Genomic DNA, 6,542 nt, shown 5'->3' with positions numbered 1-6,542 from the left:
AACAAAAAAAACCAAAAGACAGAAAAAAGAAAAGAAAAATAATGAGGGAATAATCATAACAGCTAACTTCTGAGTGCTTACTATGGTCCAAGAACACTAGACAACTTATTTCGTCCTTATAATAACCCTGTGGAATTAGTAGTATTCCCCCAGTTTTAAAGCTGAGAAAACTGAGATAGAGTGATTAAATAATTGCCTCGGATTGCCTCTACCACAACCACATACCTGTGTTTGAATATGTGTGAGGAAAATTGTCAAGAAGGGTAAACACCAAACTGCTAATAGTTGTTAACTCTTCAGGAGAGGATTTTGGAGTTTTGTGGTGTTTGAGGGGAGGGGAACAAGAGGACTTTCATTTTTTAACTATATAAATTCCTCTATTGACTGGAAAAAAGACTTTACCCTGATTATGCATTACTTTGTAATTTAAAAAAATGAATAACAGTGTCACAACTCACTGGGATTTTTGGACTCAAATGCAGAAATGGCTTGGCCCCCTAAGGCAGAAGACACTCCATTCCCAGAAATCCTTTGGCTGAAGCCAGTTTCTAGGAGCAGGTAGAGGGAGGGAGCCATTCTCAATGACAACCCCACCGCTGACCCCTAGAAGACCTCGGACAACCGGTTAAGGTAACCTGTTATATCACGGGCCCAGGGGTCACTGGTGAAGCATTAGGACTATGAGGTTGAACAACGGATTCTGAGAAGTGAGCTGTTTGCATGCTTTAGTCATGAGACTGCATCCTTGCCCTAACTCTTGGTCTTCTTAATTAATCACCTCCTTTATCTGATGGCCAACAGAGTAGCCACCCAAAGTGGAGCAGTCTTTGGCAGTCTTCCCTTTAGTTTTCACATGCCTGTACACTTTGGTCCACATTTTGCAGGGTCCATGTTTTTGACTCAAATCAAAGGCCTTTCCATTTTCAGAAGAATTCACATGGTCTCATTTATGCCTCTGATTATGGTGTCTGTGCTTTCATCATCCTTTAGACCTGCTTTGGTTACTTCTTTGGCTTCCTTTACCCCATATGTGATTTCTATGAAGAACTTTGTGTTTTCCAGATCCTTTTAAATTAGGTCAAAAGAGAATGTTATCTCATCTTTCTAGTTTTTAAAACTGGTTTTTACCTTAAAAAGCTGTAATGGGGAAGTTCCCATCATGGCTCAGTAGTTAACAAATCTGATTATGAACCATGAGGATGAGGGTTCAATCCCTGGCCTCGCTCAGTGGACTAAGGATCTGGTTTTGGTGTGAGCTGTGGTGTAGGTTGCAGATGCAGCTTGGATCTGGCATTGCTATAGCTCTGGCGTAGGCTGGCACCTGTAGCTCTGATTAGACCCCTAGACTGGGCACCTCCATATGCCACGGTGCAGCCCTCAAAAGACAAAAGACAAAAAAAAAAGCTTTAATGGAATATTTTTATCATTCCTATTATTAATTTCTATGAACAATTAAAGTTCTATTTTAATCTTGCTTTAGAGATATGGATTTAAGTGTTTTCTCCCCAGCCCTACTGAGCCTTTGGTACTGCATAGCTGTCTAAAACACCCTGTCAAATATTCCTATTTACTCCCCTGTTAGCTCTCACAGTATCATATCTAATGTACCATTTAATTAGACCTCATGCCATTAGACATCACCTCAGTTAGTCTTTCAGATCATATTCCATTTGATTGTACAGTTTATTGAACTATTCCCTTCCTGTTGGACATCCAGATGATTATTGCTGCCTTATACAGTTGCTTAGAGAATTAAATGAGAATGCATATTAGGGAACCTGGTCCCGGGCCTGACTCAGAGAGGATCTCCATTACCTTGTTTGCCTACCCTCTTCTTCAGCCCCTCCAGATAATGGCATTCCTGTCCTTCAGAAAACTTGGCCTAAATGCCTCCTCTCCCTATGTGGGGGCCAAACCTCTCCTGAACCCAAACCAGATGAAACTTTTGTTTCCCATAAAGTGATGTGCTAAGGTGACAATTCTTTGTCAAGGTCACTGACACTGACAAGATAGTCCTATAACACTGGGCGTTGGCAGATCTGAAGGTAGTAGGAATTCAGAGATGTTCTTTCTTTATGAAAATACCATCTTTAGGAATATCTGGCTGTGGAAGGGGAACATAGCTCAAGTCTGAACCAGTAGAGTGTGGCCTCTAGCCTAGAGATGAGTTTGTACAGTTGACCTTTATCCTTCAAGGTTTAGCTTACAATCTCCCTCCTCCAGAGACCTTTCCTGAACTCCCTCACAGCCCTCCCACTCATCTTGGCATTTAGTCAGTCACTTATTGTGTAGTGTAATTTATTCACCCAAAAGCCTGTGAGAATCTTCTCTGTGCCCAGCACTGTGCTAGGCAATAGAGAAACAACAGTGAACAGCATGAGCCCAGTGTCTACCCTCTAGGAGCTTACAGCATTACAGGAAAAGATGGACCTTGGATAAGCACTGTGCTTACAAGTGTAATGAGTTACTGTACTTTCTCCCCAGAGCTGAGCTGATTTTCCACTCCCAGAGGGCTGGGGATATCTCTTGCCTTCTTTTGTGGCCCTGTGGGCTCTAACATGATCTGCGGTTATAGCAGTTGCTCAATAAGTACCATTCAATCAATTAACAATGAGAATTAGTTTATGAAAATGTTTAATTGTTTATTTTCTTAATTTAGATATCTGATATATGACATTTACATTCATTTCAGGTATACAGCATAATGATTCTATATTTGTATGTATCATAAAACAATCACCGTAGTAAATCTAATTAATACTCATCACCAGAGTTCCCATTGTGGCCCAGCAGAAACGAATCTGACAAGCATCCATGAGAACGCAGGTTCAATCCCTGGCCTTTCTTAGTGAGTTAAGTGTTCAGTGTTGCTGTGAGCTGTGGTGTAGGTCCCATACATGGCTCAGATCTGACATTGCTGTGACTGTGGCATAGGCCAGCGGCTAAAGCTCCAATTAGACCCCTAGCCTGGGAACCTCCATATGCTGCCAGTGCAACCATTAAAAAAAAAAGACCAAAAAAAAAAAAATTCATCAGCAATATAGGTTTGAAATTTTCTTCTTGTAATGAGAACTTTAAAAATCCACTCTCTTAGCAACTTTTAAATATGCAATACAGTGTTATTAACTATAGTCAGCATGGCTATAGTTTGATTGCTTCTTGATTGCCTTCACTTTCTATACCAGTAGAGGCACCAGAATAGAAAAAGCAGAGATTCTGAGATTTCATGGGACCTGGGTTCGAATCTTGATTTTTGCCTCTTACTTCCTGGATGTTTGTGGGCAATTTATTCTCTGAGCCATGAGTAATACCTTACCCGTAAAATGAAAGCAACCATACCTTCTCCAAAGATTTATTGTGAAGATTAAATAAGGTAATTTATGTAAATGTGGTATAGGATCTAAAACACATATTAATCTTTATTTACTTATTTACTTACTTTTTATGTATTTAGGCCACACATGAGGCATATGGAAGTTCCCAGACCAGGGATTGAATCTGAGCCACAACTGCAACATACACCACAGCTGCGGCAACACCATATCCTTTAACCTACTGCCCCAGGCCAGTGATCCAACCCCCTCTGCAGCAACCTGAGCTTCTGCAGTCAGATTCTTAACCTCCTGCACCACGGTGGGAACTCCTACAAACCTTTAAATGTTAGGGGTTTTTTTACCTAGCCAATTGAAATTTGAATGGGAGACCAAGGGTTTTTTTCCCAATATAAGCAAGCTGTTTTCCCAACATAAGGTTTCCATTCATTTAGGATAATGAATGTAGAGAGAAACAGTAAAATTTTAGGTCCGGAAGAGGTCTTAGCCTAATCCTTTTATTTTCTTTGTGAGAAAATTTAAGGCCCAGAGAACTCAGGTAATTCCCCTAAGGTTACACAGTGATTTTTAGTTGTAGGGCTGGAAACAGAACTCAGGTCCCAATCCAGCATCCAGTTCTCTGGAGGCAACTTCTTCCAGAATTTTATTGCCGGCCTCTTACTGTAAGAAAAGGGAGTGCCTTCATGTTATGGGTCATCCAAGGTCTCTTTCTGGGGAAGAAAACAATTCCTGTGAAGTCAGCTGGAGAGATTCCCAGGCCCTTTACAACCTCCTGGACACTGGGTGGGGAGATGGTCAGCTCTCTTTGTCACATTCCAGGAAAGGCTAGGATGGAGTGATTTCCAGAGATCTTGGGACCTGGTATCCCTAAAGGCTAGGGCATCCCTCCTCATCCCCCTTCCTGGGGAGGTGGGTAGGGGAGGGTGTGGTCAGTACAGGACAGGCCTGGATTCAGAACAAGTCACGTGGCATCACTCAAGCCCCAAACACTCCAAACTCCTCAGAATATGGAGCTCTGCCTCTTGGAGTCTCGACTTCTCTTAGTAATAATGATGGTGATGACAACAACAATTTTGCTAAGTGCCAGGCAGAGTTAAAGGCTCTCCATACATTATCTTTGCCTGAACATGCAGCCTGCTTTTGAGAGGCAAGATAAAGTGATAGTTAAGGGCCTGGCCTCTGGTTAAAACTTTCCGTGCTCAAATATAGACCTCTCACTTATATTCTGGGCAATATTGGGCTATGTATTCGAGTCTTCTTTGTGCTTCAGCTTCCTTATCTGTAAGATGGGGAGAATATCTACCTTACAGGTTGTTCTAAAGATTGAGTTAAAGAATCTAAAGCACTCAGAATAGCACTGGGCACACAGCAATCTCTGCGTGGGGCAGGGACAGGGGATTTGTCGTAAGACCTATGTCTGTAACCTGAGGTAGAGAAGGTTTACTTTCTTTTTATACATTTTTTTTTCTTTTTAAGGCCGTGCCTGTAACATGTGGAAGTTTCCAGACTAGTGGTTGAATCAGAGCTACAGCTGTTCCACCACAGCCACAGCAACTCCATATCTGAACCTCATCTGAAATCTACTGCACTGCAGCTTGTGGCAAAACTGGGTCCTTGGAGTTACTGTCATGGCTCAGTGATTAACGAACCCAACTAGTATCCATGAGGATGTAGGTTCGATCCCTGGCCTTGCTTAGTGGGTTAAGGATCTGGCATTACTCTGAGCTGTGGTATAGGCCGGCAGCTACAGCTCCAATTCGACCCCTAGCCTGGGAACCTCCATGTGCTGCAGGTTCGTCCCTAAAAAGACAAAAGACAAAACACACAAACACACACACACAAAAAAAACCCATATCTGGATCCTTAATCCTTTACCCACTGAGGCCAGGAATCAGGGATCAACCTGCATCCTCCTGTAGTAGACTGCATTGCGTTCTTAATCTACTGAGCCACAATGGGAACTCCCAAGATTTACTTTTTTTTTCCACAGTCTATATAAAAATTTCTGTGAATTTTTTTCTGAGCCATTCTTCCCTAGTTCTCTTTCTCTGAGACATTTTTACAGCCTACTGCATTTATGTATATTCCAGAGTATAACCTCTCGCCTATATCCATACAGACAGTGACCTCATTTTCTCAATCCAAAAGTACATTGCCTACTAGCTGCCCAATCCCGCCTTTTAACTCACTACCCAAGAAGACTTTGTCACAGAGTTCCAGGAAGGGTGGGGCCAGTTGAAGTTGTGGTGAATGCCCAGGCTAAAGCACTTCTTTCCTCCTCCTTACAAATCCTTGACTTTTATCCCAGTAACAAATGGCTTTCTGGAAACTAGACAAGGTTAGACAACAGCTGTATCACATGAATACAGGCTTAGAGCTGACACGTAGAACCCGGCTGGAATGTGAAGTCAGGACCGGGGCCAGCCAGTCTTTGTGTCACCCAAGGCCATTCAAGATCATGATGGCATATCTCTTTATCCAGCTGGACATGCAAGTGGCACTGTCTGGGGTCTAGGCAAGAGTGATCATGGAGACTTCAGTACACCCTCACTCAGGCCCAAGCATGGTAGGGAGGATAAGGCTGAGTAGAGATTATCATGGACAAGCATGACAACACATTAACAGCATCATTTAGTCTAGCAAAGATAGGTTAATTAGAATGAGACCGATAAATATGTTGAATGATCTTTAGAAAGGAAAAGGGAAGGCAATGATTGGCCAGATTTGGGAATATGGCTAAGGCTGAGACTTAAGGGGCTGGAGTTTGGGATTAATAACTGGTTGTAAACCCAAGGAGGGGCAGGAGGGCTGGAGGGCTGGAGGCCTGTTGTAAATAGGTAGATAAATTATCATCACACATTGCAGTTGTATAATATAGTCTCATACATTTTCTCACCTTTTTTTTTTTTTTGTCTTTTTAGGGCCATACCTGTGGCATATGGAGGTCCCCAGGCTAGGGGTCGAATCGGAGCTGTAGCTGCCAGCCTACGCCACAGCCACATCAACTCGGGATCCGAGCCGCACCTGTGACCTGCACCACAGCTCACGGCAACTGATACACACAACAACATGAAAACCCACTGAGTGAGGCCAGGAATTGAACCTGAAACCTCATGGTTCCTAGTCAGATTCGTTAACCGCTGAGCCACGACGGGAACTCCACATTTTCTCATCTATATAATTTTCTGGACCAGTATCACTGTCTTCCTA

Source organism: Sus scrofa, chromosome 1 (assembly GCF_054392235.1).
Source record: "Sus scrofa isolate SSC_HxYL_T2T_F1_AM1 chromosome 1, Sscrofa_HxYL_maternal_Yorkshire_Landrace_v2.0, whole genome shotgun sequence".
Lineage (NCBI taxonomy): Eukaryota > Metazoa > Chordata > Mammalia > Artiodactyla > Suidae > Sus > Sus scrofa.
Note: the sequence above shows the minus strand (reverse complement) of the source record.